Genomic DNA, 17,811 nt, shown 5'->3' with positions numbered 1-17,811 from the left:
CGTGTGTGTGTGTGTGTGTGTGTGTGTGAGAGAGAGAGAGGGTGTGTGTGTTTGTGTGTGTGTGTGTGAGAGAGTGTATTTGTGTGTGTATGTGTGTCTTTGAGCGTGTGAGAGAGAGCGTGTGTGAGTGTGTTTGTCCGTATGAGTGTGTGTGTGTGTGTGTGTACTGGCTCTTCATTCACCAGGACTTGGTCAACACTCCAGCTCTAGGTGCAGATCTTCCTCCATCTGTGTGGCTTTTTCTTGTGCATATAGCAGCAGATCGATCTTCACGCAGATGGTGGCGTGTGTATGTAACGAGCTGCTGGAGGAAGTGGTGGAGGCTGGTATGGTTACAACATTTAAAAGCTATTTGGACAGGTACATGGATAGGAAAGGTTTTGAGGGATATGGGCCAAATGCAGGCAAATGGGATGAAGGCTCTTTGACTTTTTGACCCACAAGTCAAGAAGCCCCACTGATGACCCATTGCAGGCCTGGCCCCCCAGTTAAAGAAACCGAGCACAAAGCATCAGTGTTAGACTGGAACTGGAAGTAGAGGAAGGCAAAAGGGGTTGTAAGTTCTGTCACCGCTGCTATTTTCCTCGGTAGCTGGAGTTTGGCTTCAACTGCTGTCTGTCTTTCCTTTTTTTTAAAGCACTTAATCATCTAAATCCCAGGAAGGCCTGGGAATTTTGTTGCCTCCAGTGCTCCTTGGTGTGATTTGATTGTTCTACCAAACAAGCAAACCTCAGGCTGAATGTAGCAGTTGATTTTGGTGGGCTGTTGTTAGTTCCTCTCATCTGCCTTTGTCGATTTGGCGTCTGGATGGTACAGAGAAGGTGTCAGTGGTTTGAGTTTGTTAGCTGGGACGGTTAATAAGCAGGGTGGTTACACTGAAAGTGATGAGATCTTACACTGTATTTGCCGCACTCACTTCCCTGCTCGCGGTTCATTATTGCGAAGCAATTTTGGAGCCAAGGTTAATCATATAGAGACTGTGGCAGGAGATCTAGTCTGGTACATTGTATTGAAAGGACAGCATTGTATTTAACGTTAATTGGACAGGAGTGAACTGACACATAAACACAAACACACCCTCCCAGAGCGCATTCCAGATTTCAGTTGCTTTTTTTAACGCAAAAACAATATGTGTGAGGTTGGGCATGAATTGAATTTTAATCGTGATTTGTTTCACTGCAGTGGCAATGAGGGAAGCAGAGACGTTGCCCACGCAGACTGGTTTCAGATTCGGTTAGCCATGGCTAATGTACAGATGGCACATCACAGGAGGCTGGTGCATTGCAGGAGTCAGCTGCCTCTTGACCAGCGCTTTATCAACCCTCCCTTGCCCACAGACTAATTGCTTTCCGTTTGCCAACCCCAACAGCTTAGCCTTGCCAGTGAGAGGGTGGTGAGAGGGTGGGGTGGAGGGACAGGTGTGGCGAGAGGGGTGCGCAGTGGTAGCGGGGGAAGGCAGAATCTCAAACGCCCTCTCAAAGGGGCAGTTAGGCTCAGGGGACGACAGTGCTTGGCCAGCGCACTAGGAACGGGCAGGAGGGCGTTGGAGGTTGGTAGACATTTCGCATTACGTCGAAATCGACTTCACTCAGAAGCAAAATTAAAATAGCCCACATTCGCAACTTGAAACACACGAGCGTTAGTGCCTCAATTCAGCTCAGACCTTCCAATTAATCTGCCCTTGTTTTTTTGTTTTTGTTGTTTGAAGTATTATGTTGAAAGAATTGAATCTACTGCTACCTGGTACTGTATACAGCATTTTAACTCCTCGCTACTATATAAAGAGAATCTGTAGGCCTCGTGCAACTGGTTTCATCCATTTAGCTAATGTTTCTAAAGTTAATGTTGACCTAATGTTTTAACGTTCGAGGTTGAGATTGATATTCAGTGGTTGGGAACCAGGGCAATACAGTGGTATCAATACAGATGGAATTGCTGCACTGATGCTGTCTTTCGCTACGGCCCCTGTGGGTATCTCATTAAGCTCTTGTATCTGCATCGAAGTATTTCAATGTAGCCATGTATTCCTGCAAGCTTCACTTTAATCTGGGCCGACACTGCTCACCTCCTCAAAACTGAGGCATATTTTTAACGCAAATGCTTACTTTTCCCTGTAAAGTTGTCCAAACACTAGTTTTTTTTTGGATTGTTCTGCTGAGATTTTTCTTTTGGGGTTTATAAATTTAATAAAAAATGCTGGAACAATTTGAGTCTCAGTGTCTTGTTTATCAGGCTCGCATGCAATGTACAGTTGAACACATAAGTCTCCCACGGCCTAGATTAATGCGTAGGCAAGATTTCCATCCATGAAGGGCATTAGTGAACCAGATGGGTATTTCTTTTTTTTCTCCTTTATTCATAAGACGAGGACATCACTAGCCAGGCAGCATTTATTGCCCATCCCTAATTGCCCAGAGGGCAGTGAAGAGTCAACCACATTGCTGTGGATCTCCAGTCACATGTAGTCCAGACCAGGTAAGGATGGCATATTCCTTCCCTAAAGGACATGAGTGAACCAGGTGGGTTTTTCCGACAATCAACACTGGATTCACGGTCATCATTATCGTTACGGGATTTGAACCCAGGCCCCCAGAACGTTATCTGAGTCTCTGGATTAACAGTCCAGTGATAATACTACTAGGCCATCGTGTCCCCAACAACCAGCATTGGTTAACACTGAGTCAGTTCTTTATTCTAGAGTTAACTGAATTTAAATTTCACCGTCTGCCAAAGTGGGATTCAAGCCCACATCCCCCAGAATGTTAGCCTGAGCTGCCAGGTTACCAGCCCTGTGACTAGACCATTGTCTCATGCTCCGTGCAAGTTACAGATTTTAACTCCTTTTACTGCATTATCAACCAAGGAAGATGAACAAGTCGAGGCAGAAGGTGTTCACAGATCTCCTTAAGTCACAGAAGGTCTCATGTTTTGAGGAGTGTATTTGGGGGAGAGGTCTGGAAAATTGTCAGGAAAATAAATGAAAGCACCTTCTGGCTCAGCCTCAATCACAATCAGGGTCAAGGGGCCGACTGGTTTTCTAAAATGGAAGGCTTAGGGTTAAGGTGAGAGGGGGAAGATTTAAAAGGGACCTAATGGCCAACTTCTTCACACAGAGGGTGGTGCGTGTATGGAATGAGCTGCCAGAGGAAGTGGTGGAGGCTGGTACAATGACAACATTTAAAAGGCATCTGGATGGGTCCATGAATAGGAAGGGTTTAGAAGGATAAGGGCCAAATGCTGGCAAATGGGACTAGGTTAATTTAGGATATCTGGTCGATGCTGACTCTATGACTCTACTGCCTCTAGATTCACTGTCTCCCAGGATTTTGTTTTGTGAGGTTAGATTCAGGGACAGGCTTGTGTGCCTTGGGACAGGATCACAGCCTGATAAGGGGCAAGTAATTTGACAGATACCATTGTTGCTCGGCTACTTGTTCTACACTTCAGAGAGTACTCTGAACGGAGTCCCTACTGCTTCTTCCCCCTAGATATGGATGAAAGGATGAATATCTTGCAGTTACCTTTGTCACAATCTCAGGAGGTCTCTTGCTGCCAAATAATATTTTATCCTTTAAAAACAAAATTTGTAATATCACATTCCATAACATGCTGGAAAGTGAGATATCGGTGAATTGAGCGGCGATGTTACTGGAATAGTAATCTAGAGACCCAGGTCAATGTCGTATGAACACAGGTTCGAATTCCACCATGGCAGATGGTGAAATTCACATTCAATTAAAATCTGGAATTAAAAGCTAGGCTCAGTGATGATGACCATATAATCATTATTAATTGTTGCACAAACCTATCTCATTTACTAAGAACATAGAACATAGAACAGTACAGCACAGAACAGGCCCTTCAGCCCACAATGTTGTGCCGATCATTGATCCTCGTGTATGCACCCTCAAATTTCTGTGACCATATGCATGTCCAGCAGTCTCTTAAATGTCCCCAATGACCTTGCTTCCACAACTGCTGCTGGCAACGCATTCCATGCTCTCACAACTCTCTGTGTAAAGAACCCGCCTCTGACATCCCCTCTATACTTTCCTCCAACCAGCTTAAAACTATGACCCCTCGTGCTAGCCATTTCTGCCCTGGGAAATAGTCTCTGGCTATCAACTCTATCTATGCCTCTCATTATCTTGTATACCTCAATTAGGTCCCCTCTCCTCCTCCTTTTCTCCAATGAGAAAAAGTCCGAGCTCGGTCAACCTCTCGGTCAACACCATATGCTTTCTTAACAACCCTGTCCACTTGGGTGGCCATTTTAAGGGATCTATGTATCTGCACACCAAGATCACTCTCTTCCTCCACACTGCCAAGAATCCTATCCTTAATCCTGTACTCAGCTTTCAAACTCGACCTTCCAAAATGCATCACCTCGCATTTATCCAGGTTGAATTCCATCTGCCACCTCTCAGCCCGTCTCTGCATCCTATCAATGTCACGCTGCAGCCTACAACAGCCCTCTATACTGTCAACGACACCTCCAACCTTTGTGTCGTCTGCAAACTTGCTGACCCATCCTTCAATCCCCTCATCCAAGTCATTAATAAAAATTACAAACAGTAGAGGCCCAAGGACAGAGCCCTGTGGAACACCACTCACCACTGACTTCCAGGCAGAATATTTTCCTTCTACTACCACTCGCTGTCTTCTGTTGGCCAGCCAATTCTGTATCCAGACAGCTAAGTTCCCCTGTATCCTTTAGGGAGGGAAATCTGCGAGGAAAGATTGAGAGAGCTCGGACTTTTCTCTTTAGAATGACAAAGGATGAGAGGTGACTTGATAGAGGTGTACAAAATGATCGGGGGTATAGATAGAGTAGACAGCCAGAGACTTTTTTTTCCTGGAGTGGATGTAGTTTTTACGAGGGGACATAATTTTAAAGTGAGTGGAGGTGGAGTTTTAAGGTGAGTGGATATCAGGAAGACATCAGAGGTAGGTTCTTTACTCAGAGCGTGGTAGGGGCGTGGAATGCATTGCCGGAGAGGGAAGTGGAGTTGGCCTCATTAGGGGCATTTAAGCGGCTATTAGACAGGCATAAGGATGGTAGTATAAGGTAGGGGTGGAGGTTAGATAGACCTTAGGTTTAGGGTAAAAGTTCAGCACAACATCGTGGGCCAAAGGGCCTGTCCTGTCCTGTACTGTTCTATGTTCCATGTTCTATATGTTCTATATCCTCACCAGGTCAGGTCGACACATGACTCCAGACCCACAGCAATGTGGTTGACTCTTCACTCTCCTCTGAAACAGGCCAGTACCTCAGTTTGAAGGCAATGAGAAATGATGAACTAATGCAGGGGTGCCATAAGATCATAAGGTATAGGAGCAGAATTAGGCCTACTGGTCCATTTGATCATGGCTGATATGTTTCTCAATCCCATTCTCCTGCCTTCTCCCTGTAACCCTTGACCCCCTTCCCATTCAAGAATCTATCTATCTCAGTCTTAAAATACACTCAACATCTTGGCCTCCACAGCCATCTGCAGCAATGAGTTCCACAGATTCAACGCTCTCTGGCTGAAAATACTCCCCTCATCTCAGTTCTAAAGGGTCAGCCCTTCACTCTGATGCTGTGCCTTCAAGTCCTAGCCTCTCCTACTTGTGAAAACATCTTCCCCACATCCACTCTATCCAGGCCTCTCGGTATTCTGGAAATTTCAATCAGATCCCCCCTTCATCTTTCTAAACTCCATCAAGTACATACCCAGAGTCTTCAACTGCTGCTCTTAATACACGGGATTATTCTCGTAAACCTCCTCTGGACCCCTCCAAGGCCAGCACATCCTTTGGGGTGGCACGGTGGCTCAGTGGTTAGCACTGCAGCCTCACAGCACCAGGGACCAGGGTTCGATTCCAGCCTCGGGTGACTGTCTGTGCGCAGTTTGCACATTCTCCCTGTGTCTGTGTGGGTTTCCTCCGGGTGCTCCGGTTTCCCCCCACAGTCCAAAGATGTGCAGGCTAGGTGGATTGGCCATGCTAAATTGCCCATAGTGTTCAGGGGTGTGTGTGTGTGTGTTATAGGGATTGGGTCTGGGTGGGATGCTGCAAAGGGCGGTGTGGACTTGTTGGGCCGAAGGGCTTGCTTCCACACTGTAGGGAATCAAACCTAATCCAATCCTTCCTTAGCGACAGGACCCAAAACTGCTCGCCATATTCCAAATGTGGTCCAACCATGGCCGTATACAGCCTCAGCAATACATCCCTGCTCTTATGTTCTAGCCCTCTCAAAGTTAATGCTAACCAAATTTACCTTCCGACCTGCCAACTGAACCCACCCCAAGTAAAAAATTCAAGTTGTTTCCCATGCGCCACTCTGGGAAGCTAATTACACCTGATATTTACAATATGGTTTCCTTGACAAAGATATTGCCCAAGATGGTAGGGGTAGGGGCAGTTTCAGAGTATCAGCTCCTTGGTGTGGTGTACATGGAGCTCAGATACTTAGCTTTCCCCATCGCATTTCTATAGTGATTGCCCAAACGTTAGTGTGTCCCTCAACACAGAGTCTTGGACCTTAAAATGGGTCAGTCCACAGCACTTAGCACAGATCATCAAATCCCAGTGTACTTTCCCGGCCATGCAATCGGGTCACTGGTGTCATCTCAGAAACGCAACAGCCTTTTGGGCACAGCAAGACCCCACAAACAGAAACATGATAATTAACATAATCACCTGGCTTGTTTTGGAATGGATTGTTAGAAACCCAAAGCACCATGGACATTCTTGACTTCAATCCAGAAATGTGCATTTTTTCCCCCTTCATGTATTCATGGGGATGAGTCATCACTGACCAGGCAGCATTTATTGGCCATCCCTAATTACCCAGAGGGCAGTTCAGAGTCAACCATATTGCTGTGGGTCTGGAGTCACATGTAGGCCAGACCAGGTAAAGATGGCAGTTTCCTTTACTAAAAGGTCATTAGTGAATCAGATGGGTTTTTCCCCAACAACCAGCAATGGATTCACACTCATCATTAGATTCTTAATTCCAGATATTTTATGGGATGCAGACTTCACCATCTGCCATGGCGGGATTCGAACCTGGGTTCCAGGAGGTTATCTGGGTCTGTGCATTAAGAGCCCACTGATAATACCACTAGACCATTAGACCATTGCCTCCCCCATATTTCAAAGCAGAGAAATTCCAGGAGAAGGTGCTGCTGTTTCAACAGATGGGAATTGTGAATGAATGCTGTGTGATCAACCCAGGTAGACAAGCCAAGATCTCAAAGAGGCTTCCTTGCTCATCACTCAAACTCCTCAGCAATGAAGGGTCAAACAGATCAAAAGATCTCCAGCACATACTGCGCTCACACCAGTACGGGGTGGTATTCCCACAGTGCTTTCAGTCCTCAGTCACACCTGGTGTGAGGGACATTTTCTGTCATCTCATTGTGGCGTTGTGACCTCCCGAGCTCCTTTGGCTTCTCAGTCACTTGCATTGTTATCCTGCACAAAAATACCTCACAACACATTTACAAAGTTGTCTCGCTACCTTCCAGGAACGGGTTTCAAAGGCTGGAGCAGCTGCAAGTTCTTGTCACAAAAAATATACAGAACAGGCTTTTCTAATCCTTCTTGAGAAAGGCAGAGCTAAGACAAAAGGGAAGTCTCAGGTATGGTTCTAAGCCATCACTGCAGGAGAAATAAAACCAAGGATGATGAATTCAAAAGAGGCACTTTAGTGGGATGAATAAATTTCTGTATCAGTGCAATGGGAAGATAGTGATATCTCTCAAACCAGAATGTAGCATTAAAGATGGGGCACGTCCACCTAAGAGATAATACACCTTCATTGCTAGGAATGTGATGTATAAAAACTATCGAGCCGGGCATTGCTGAAACTAACCCCAGAATACTGTGATAATGGGAACTGCAGATGCTGGAGAATCCAAGATAATAAAATGTGAGGCTGGATGAACACAGCAGGCCCAGCAGCCCTGAGAGCTCCTGAGATGCTGCTGGGCCTGCTGTGTTCATCCAGCCTCACATTTCATTACCCAGAATACTGTGTACAGATTTGGTCTCCTTAATTTAAAAAGGATACATTTGTAATAGAAGTAATTTCAAGGATTTTCACGAGACTGATTCCTGGGCCCTAGAGGTGGTCTTATGAGGAAAGGTTGGCCTATCCTCATTGGAGTTTAGAAGAATGAGAGGTGGTCTTCTTGTAACATGGATTGCGAGGGAATTCTCCACGGAAGATGCTTAAAGAACATTGGGGAATGTAGACCATTGGGCACAGTTTAAAAATATGGAGTCTCCCATGAAATAAGATAACAAAGTCCTTCCTTCAGAGTTGTTAACCTTAGTAATTCTCTACCCCAGAGAATGGAGACTGAATTATTGAATAAATTCACAGCTGACTTAAACAGTGCTTTAATTGACAGGTTATTGAGGGACAGGCATGAAACTGGAGTTAAGGCCATAATCAAATAGGCGATGATGTTATCAAATGATGGAACAGGGGGCAAACTGCCTGATCAGGAGATTCTGCTTCAGTTATACAGAACCACATCTGGAGCACTGTGAACTGCATAGAGCTTCTTATTTCAGAATTAATATAAGGTGGAGGTTCTCAATGAACGGCAGGAAACTAGGAAGCTCAGAGGAACAGAGGGATATTGCGGTGTTTGTCCTCACTTCCCTGAAGGTAAGGGCAGCTTCATCAGATCATTAAGAAGGTATACGTGACACTTGCCTTTATCAGGAGAGGCATAGTTTTTAAGAGCACGGAGATGGTGTTGGAGTTGTACAGGACTATGGTGAAACCACAGCCGGAGTACTGTGTGCGGTTCTGGTCACCACTCGATAGGAGGATGTGATTGTACTGGAGGGGGTGCAGAGGAGATTTGCCGGGATGTTGCCTGAAGTGGAGCGTTTCGGCAACAAAGAGGGGATGGATAAGCTCCAATTGTTTTCTTTGGTGCAGAAAAGGTGGAGAAGTGGTAGACAAACAGGAGGCTAGAAGAACACAGCAGGCCAGGCAGCATCGAGAGGAAAGGAGCAGTCAATGTTTCAGGTGTTACCCCACTTAGGGATTCCTGAACAAGGATAATACCTGAAACATCGACTGTTTCTTTCCTCCAGACGCTGCCTGGCCTGCTGTGTTCTTCCAGCCTCCCGTTTGTCTGACGGAATTCCAGCATCTGAAGTTTTTTTGTCTCTAACTAAGGTTGCAAAGTGGACCTGACGGAGGTGTATAAGATAATGATGAGCATGGGCAGGGTGGATAGGAAGCAGCTGCTCCCCTTCATTGACCGGTCAAAAGCAAAGGCGTGCATTTTCAAAATGAAAGAGTGTGGTTTAGATGGAATCTGAGGAAAAATTGTTTCATCCAGAGGTTAGGGGAATCTGGAATACACTGCCTGGGACAGCAGTTGAAGTGGGAATTCTCACAATCTTTAAAAAGTATTTCGATGAGCACTTGAAGTGTCTTAACATATAAGGATATGGGCCTGGAGTAGGAGAGTGGGATCAACGTAGGTGCTAGTAAATGTTAGTCTCTACAGAATGGGCCAAAGGGCCTCTTCTGCATTGTATGATACTATGATTTAAGTCCAGAGAAGGTTTACGAGAATAATAATTTCTAAAAATTAAGCCACAGGATGTGGGCATCGCTGGCTTGCCCACATTTATTGCCTATCCCTTTATGCCCTCGATAAGATGCCTCTTGAACTGTTGCAGACTCTGTGCTGTGGGTTGACCCACAATACCCGTTGGGAGGGATTTCCAGGATTTTGACCCAGCGACAGTGAAGGAACGGCAATATATTTCCGACTCAGATTGGTGAGGGACCTGGAGGAGAAATGGTAGGTGGTGGTGTTCCCATATATCTCCTGCCCTTGACCTTCTAGATGTAAATGGTTGTGGGTTTGGAAGGTGCTGCCTGAGGATCTTTGGTGAATTTCTGCAGTGCATCTTGTAAATAGTACACACTGCTGCTACTAAGCGTCGGTGTTAGAGGGAGTGGGATGTTTATGAATGTGGTGCCAATCAAGCGGCTGCTTTGTCCTGGACGGTGTCAAGCTTCTTGAGTGTTGTTGGGGCTGCACTCACCCAGGCAAGTGGGGAGTATCCCATCACACTCCTGATTTGTGCCTTGCAGATGGTGGACAGGCTTTGGGGAGCCAGGAGGCGAGTTACTCACCTCAGTATTCCTGCATTACCATCTAGGAGAGTTCCAGCAACCTAGAAGCACGATCACCCAGAAGCTCCCCTCCAAGCCACACACCATTCTGAGTTAGAAATATTTGCTGTTCCTTCCGTAAGAGCGGGTCAATATCCTGGAATTCCCTCCCTAAGGGCATTGAGGGTCGACCTACAGCACGCGGGCTGCAGCGGTTCAAGAAGGCAGCTCACCACCACCTTCTCAAGGGCAACTAGGGACAGGCAAGAAATGGCTGACTCAGACAGCGGTCCCCACGTCCCACAAATGAATAAACTCTTCAAATAGTTCGTTTTTAAATAGTTACAATTTTTTTAAAAATAACCCAATGATTTTAGTCCATAGGGCATATCCTGGAGACAATTCATTACTTCCTGGGGATTCCAGAACATTCTTGGAGGGTTTGGTGTGTAAAACCACATCTTTAGTGCCGTCTGTGGACACCCATCTTTTGCTGAAGCCAGTTTTCCAATTGGACGTGGACATTGCTATGGACGACCTATTGGATAAGTATAAATGTTAATAGAACATAGGTAACAGTTAAGTGAACCAGCCACAGGGTCCGTCCCTCCCAGATGATCTCCAGCAACATGTGAGGCAGGTTGTCAAATGCTGCCACCTACTGTTAAGCTCATGAAATTCCAGGTGAGATGTGGTTCACAGTTTAAGAATACCGACCGATACCTCATCATTATACAGTGCCTTCAAAGAAGCACTATCTGTTCTTTTGTTGCCACAAAGCTAATCAGTAACTATTAGCCCTGGAGCCAGTCCGTACTGGGCAGCAGAGATAACAAGGTGCAGAGCTGGATGGACACAGCAGGCCAAGCAGCAGCTGAGGAGCAGGAAGGCTGACGTTTCGGGCCTAGACCCTTCTTCAGAAATGGGGGATGGGAAGGGGATTCTGAAATAAATAGGGAGGATGGGGAGGTGGATAGAAAATGGATAGAGGAGTAGATGGTGGAGAGGAGACAGACAAATCAAAGAGGCGGGGATGGAGCCAGTAAAAGTGAGTATAGTTGGGGAGGTCGGGAGGAGATAGGTCGGTCCAGGGAGGAGGGACAGGTCAAGGGGACGGAGTGAGGCTGGTAGGTAGGAGATGGGGGTGCGGCTTGAGGTGGGAGGAGGGGATAGGTGGGAGGAAGGACAGCTGGGCTGGTTTTGGGATGCAGTGCGGGGAGGGGAAGAACTGGGCTGGTTTTGGGATGCAGTGGGGGGAGGGGAAGAACTGGGCTGGTTTGGGAATACAGTGGGGGGAGGCGACGAGCTGGGCTGGTTTTGGGATGCAGTGAGCGGAGGGGAAGAACTGGGCTGGTTTTGGGATACAGTGGGGGGAGGGGACGAACTGGGCTGGCTTTGGGATGCGGTGGGGGGAGGGGAGATTTTGAAGCTGGTGAAGTCCACATTGATACCATTGGGCTGCAGGGTTCCCAAGCGGAATATGAATTGTTGTTCCTGCAACCTTCAGGTAGCATCGGTGTGGCACTGCAGGAGGCCCAGGATGGGCATGTCATCTAGGAATGGGAGGGGGAGTTGAACTGGTTCATGACCGGGAGGTGCAGTTGTTTACTGCGAACTGAGCGGAGGTGTTCTGCAAAGTGGTCCCCACACCTCCGCTTGGTTTCCCCAATGTAGAGGATTGTAGCTAAAGTGCCTGCCGTACACAAGATGCACTGTAGCATTAAACTGCCTCACTGGCACATTCCAAATCTCTGCCCTACCCTCCCTACCATCCAGACATCAAAAGGCAGCAGATACACCACCGCCCGTAAGTTCGTCTCCAAGCCACTCATCCTCCTGACTTGGAAAGTGATTGCCGCTCCTTCACTGTCACTGGTCCAAAATCCTGGGACATTGAGGGTCAACCTGCAGCACAGGGACTTCAGTGCTTCCTGGAGGAAGCTCACCACCATCTTCTCACGGGCATCGAGGGACAAGGGATAGCTGTTAGCCAGCCAATGACACCCACTTCCCATAAATGAATGAAAAGAAATGCAGCCCAATATTTATTTTGAGTTAAATCTTGCGAATAATCTCCTTTTCCTTCTCAGGTCTTGAGGCTGATTTGCTTCCACTTGTTTTTGGTGGTTTTGGAGAGGGCTGATACATCAATGAACAAACTGCAGACTGTGCTCCAAATGTGACATATGGAGGGTCAGGTAGATGGCCATTTGGAGAGATGGCTGTTCTCTCCAATGCCTCAACGTCGCCTCTGCAGGATCCTGACAAAGCCTCCCAATGCTCTCATTTCTTTCCCATATGATCCACTACAATGTTGGCTAGCCATGAGCCAGGGTCTCCCAAGAATCTGAGGGAACCTCTTTTGGCTGGATTTGAGGACATCCCAATGGCATTTCCGAGATCCTCTTAGGAGTCTCCTGCTGTGAGCCAGTTCTGAGTGGAGCAGTGTCTTTGGGAGTCTGGCATCTTATATCTAGATGACCTGCCCTGCCCAATGGAGCTGGCGTTGAGGAATCAGCTCCTACCATCTTGGCCAATGGATGTGGGGCTTGGCGAGTAAGGATGTGTACTGCTGTTGGATGGCTTTTCATACCATCAGATTTGGAGGAGGATCCGGTGAAGCGAAGTTGTAACGGTGCTCCTCCAGGGATTGGAGGAGCTTCTGGTTGCAATCTCTGAAACAGATCTTCTGAGGCAGGTTTTTCAGGAGTGAAGGTGATTTGCTGGAAATAGAGTCCTGAGGTGACAAACCAGTCCGATACTGGGCCCTGGAATGGGTGGGATGGGTAGTGTTTGCTGAAGCACTTGAGTGGGTTCCTCACACATTCCTTCTGACACATTCACTTGCCCTCCACCTAGGGCTCTGTAGAAGACACTCAAGATGGTTTCAACCTTCTCCTGTTTGAGTGGTCTGAGGCTAGAGGTTGCCAACCAGAGATTGTATTTTCTCCGTGAGACTTTGAAGGCGCCCTTGAAGAGATTTTCTCGTAAGCAGTTGCCAACGAGGAGAGTTTATTTCCAGAGTCCTCTGTCAGGTCCATGGATGATTTGGGCATGTCACGCCTCCACAGGTCATAACTGGTAACTACACCCTGATATCAGTGTATCTCTCTATGCATCTGCTCAGGTGAAAGCTTTGTGTCTGTTTAAAATGAAGCAATATCAATATACAATTGGGAAGGCCTCCCAAGGAGTCTCACCACTGTTAGTTCAGATGGTTGGAAAGTGTGATCAAACAGGTGGGTTTTAAGAAGTGACAAAAACCGAAATGGCTGGAAAAAGCTCAGCAGGTCTGGCGGCATCTGTGGAGAGAAATTAGAGTGAGTGTTTCAGGAAGAGTGACCATCCCTTAGAACTCGGGGAATTTCTCAGTTCTGCGGAAGGGTCACTCGACCTGAAACATTAACTCTGATTTCTCACCACAGGTGCCGCCAGATCTGCTGAGCTTATTCCAGCAATTTCGGTTTTTGTCTCTGATCGACAGCATCTGCATTTCTTTCAGTTTTTATTAGGTTTTAAGAAGTGCCTTAAAGGGGGAGAGAGAGGGAATGAGACTCCAGGAAGGTATTCCACAGGTTGGCAGTGAATGAGTGAGGAAGACTGAGGAAAAGTCCTGGTTGGTGGATGAAGAACATTCAGCAATTTGATTGGAGACCCAGCAGGGAAAGCCTGCCCCCTACTGTTAATAAATTAGCATTGCAGCCAGAAATTCTAATTGTTTCAGACCTTTCATTTCCTTGGATCGGATTGTACTGATATTTCAGCAGCCCACGCTTGCATAGCAAAATGGGCAGTTTTGTTCACAGGGGGCATAATTTATATTGAATAGCAGAGCAGGCTTGGAGGGCTGAATGGCTTCCTGTTGTTCCTATTTTCTACATCATGAAAAAGGTAAGATGACAATTCAAACAAACATGAAGGAGGACCGTGCATTTTCTCCTTTGAAGAAGCATATCCCAATAAATGGATATGGCAGACATAATAATCAAATGATGTGTACAAATCCACTTTAAGCACCACAGCTCCACACTCTCATTGGAGAAAATCGGGGATGGTTTAACCAGAGATAATGGGCTTAACCAGAGGGTCACCATGCCTCAGGTGAAGGGGACAGGTCAAGAAGGAGAGCCCTTCCTGATAAACTCAGCCAGGGCAGAAAGTGAACCCATGCTGTTAGCGTCATTCTGCATCACAGTCCAGCCATCCAAGCTCCTAACAACCGCTCCTATAACATTCCAAATTCTTACCTTCTCTTTTTAACCTCCCTGTGACCGTAGTATTAGCTGCTGATGAGGGAAATCGGCTGGTCTGCAAACAATTGTGGGGATGGATCTGCCCTGGCATGCCCTCCTGTACTGTCTATTAGACCAGGGTTGATCCCCTCACTTGATGGTTGGTGGTCGAATGGGGGCATGTGCTGGAGTACAATTCTGCTGCTGTTGAAGGCCCACAGTGTTGCTAGTTATTTTCGACATCTGTCCCATTCAGCACAGTGACAGTGCCACACAACACCATGGAAGGTATTCTCAATGTGACGGTCAGACTTCATCTCCACAAGGGTTGTGTGATGGGCACTCTTACCGATACTGTCATGGACAGATGCAGCTGCAGCTGGCACATTGGTAAGGATGAGGTCAGTTATGTTTTTCCCCTCTTGTTGGTTCCCTCACCACCTGCCGCAGACCCAGTCTGGCAATTACATCCTTTAGGACCCGACCAGCTCGATCAGTAGTACTGCTGCCGAGCCACCCTTGGTGGTGGACATTGTAATCCCCCACCCAGAGTACATTTTGTGCCTTTGCCCTCCTCAGTGCTTCCTCTAAGGTTTGCTCCACATGGAAGAGTACTGATTCATCAACAGAGGGAGGATATGTGGTAATGAGCAGGAGGTTTCCTTGCCCATGTTTAACCTGAAGCCATGAGACTTTGTGCGGTCCAGATTCAATGTTGAGGACTCCCAGAGCAACACCATCCTGACTGTATCCCACTGTACTGCCTCCTGCTGGTGGGACAGGACATATCTAGGGATGGTGATGGTGGTGGGATGGCTGGACTGTGATGCAGGATGACGCTAACAGCATGGGTTCACTTTCTGCGCCGGCTGAGTTTACCAGGGAAGGACTTTCTTTCTCAACCTCTCCCCTTCACCTGAGATTGGTGAACCTCTGGTTAAAGGCTGAAGAAGGGTCTAGGCCTGAAACATCAGCCTTCCTGCTCCTCTGATGCTGCTTAGCCTGCTATGTTCATCCAACTCTACACCTTGTTATCTCCATGGTGATGGTGGTGTCTGGGACATTGTCTGCAAGGTATGAATCTGTGTGTATGACCATGTCAGGCTGTTGCTTGACTAGCCTGTGAGACAGCATCCCCCAATTGTACCACAAGCTGCAGATATCAGTGAGGAGGACTTTGTGGGAACCAAAAGGCTGTGATTGTGAACGTTGTTTCCATTGTCTTAGTCAACAACAGACTTTGTTTTTGTTCCTTTTTAAGGAACAGTTTAATGTAACTAAAGGGCATGTTTGTCCATTTTAGAGGGCAGCTAAGAGTTAATCACATTTCTATGGGTCTGGAGTCACATGTAGGCCAGGCCAGGTAAGCGTGACAGTTTCAGTGAACATTAATGAACCACATGGTATTAGTTATGTGCCTGGGGAAGACTTTATAATTTGAAAGTTTTTCTCATAAGTTCTTTTTACTTCTTTTATTTGCCTTGTCACCTCCCCTATGAACCTCCTGTATTTCTCTTGACTCTCAGTGTATTTTCTTCCTGAAATCTGTCTTAAACATGCTTTACCTTCTTTAACTTAATTTCTACTTTTTTTCATCTCGGGACCTGTGGATTTATAGAGTCTTAGAGATGTACAGAACAGAAACAGACCATTTGGTCCAAGTCTTCCAGGCTGACCAGATCTCCTAAATTAATTTGGTCCCATTTGCTATTTGGCCCACAAACTTCTAAACCCTTCCTATTCATGTGCCCATCCAGATGCCTTTTAAATGCTGTAATTGTACCAGCCTCCACCACTTCTTCTGGCAGCTCATTCCATACACATACCACCCTCTGTGTGAAAATGCTGTGCCTCAGTTCTCTTTTATATCTCTCACCTTAAACCTATGCCCTCTAGTTTTGGATTCCCCTACCCTGAGGAAAAGATCTTGACTATTCAGCCTATCCATATCCCTCACGCTTTTTATAAATGTTATAAATGTGCTGGCATGAAGAGGGTCCAGAGAAGATGTATAAGAATGATCCCAGGGATGAAGGACTTGTCAGTGAAGAGTGGTTGAGGACTCTGGGTCAATGCCCAATGGAGTTTAGAAAGATGAGGGGGTTTTGCTCGGAATTTAGAGAATACTTAGCTGCCTGGATAGAGTGGACACAGAGAAGGGTCTAGACTCGAAACATCAGCTTTCCTGTTCCTCTGACGCTGCTTGGCCTGCTGTGTTCATCCGGCTCCACACCTTGTTATCTCTGGAAACGGAGAAGATGCTTTCACTAGTTGGAGAGAGTATGACCCAGAGGCACAGCTTCAGAGTGAAGGGAAAGATCCTTTATAACTGAGATGAGGAGGAATTTCTTTAGCCAGGGTGTTGTTAACCTGCACAGCTCATTGCTGCAGAGGGCTGTGCAGGTCAAATCATTAAGTGTATTTAAGACAGAGATGGATAGCTTCTTGATTAACAAGGGGATCAGGAGTTACGGGGAGAAGGCAGGATAATGGAGTTGAGAAACACATCAGCCATGATTCATTGTGGAGCAGATTTCATGGGCTGAATGAACTAATTCTGCTCCTTTTTCTTGCGTTCTTATGGTCTAAACATACTACCCCCATAACTCTCAGCCTTGTGGATACGTCACAGTGTCGAAGATGGTTATATTTACACAACTTGTTTTGGTTTATGCTTATTTCTTTAATGTAATGCATTTCTGCTCTATTGTTAAAACCAAATCTGCAGCCTCATGTGTTTACTTTTTGAGGAAATAGTCCCACATTAATTTGGTAAACAAAATAAAAAGTCTATGGAGCCAGATTTCAGTTTGGGATCTGACTTGTTCTAGGAGTTCCATCACAACACAGCAATGGATATTCTGCAAAACTGCTTGAAGCAGCAGCAAAGCAGGGACATGGGAGGGATTCAAGGAGCTGAGGCAGAAACAATGCCAAGTGCGATCAGCATCAGCCTTCAGGCAGCCAGGGGAGGGCGCTGGTGTCCACATAAGCGCAGCATCCTTTGCAACAGGTAAATGTACACGTTGATTTGCTGGATATTGGAAGCTACAATTCCTTCTGCTATTAATGAAGTAACTAAATGATCCTGTAAGTTCTGCTCTTCAAAGGACAGGTTGATTTTTTTTTAAGAAAAGAATCAACCAAATTGACAACAAAGTGTGGAGCTGGATGAACACAGCAGGCCAAGCAGCATCTCGGGAGCACGAAAGCTGACGTTTCGGGCCTAGACCCTTCATCAGAAAAGGGGGATGGGGAGAGGGAACTGGAATAAATAGGGAGAGAGGGGGAGGCGGACCGAAGATGGATAGAGGAGAAGATAGGTGGAGAGGAGACAGACAGGTTAAAGAAGCGGGGATGAAGCCAGTAAAGGTGAGTGAGTGTAAGTGGGGAGGTAGGAAGGAGATAGGTCAGTCCAAGGAAGACGGAAGGTCAAAG

The sequence above is a fragment of the Stegostoma tigrinum genome, chromosome 3 (assembly GCF_030684315.1).
Source record: "Stegostoma tigrinum isolate sSteTig4 chromosome 3, sSteTig4.hap1, whole genome shotgun sequence".
Classification (NCBI taxonomy): domain Eukaryota; kingdom Metazoa; phylum Chordata; class Chondrichthyes; order Orectolobiformes; family Stegostomatidae; genus Stegostoma; species Stegostoma tigrinum.
Note: the sequence above shows the minus strand (reverse complement) of the source record.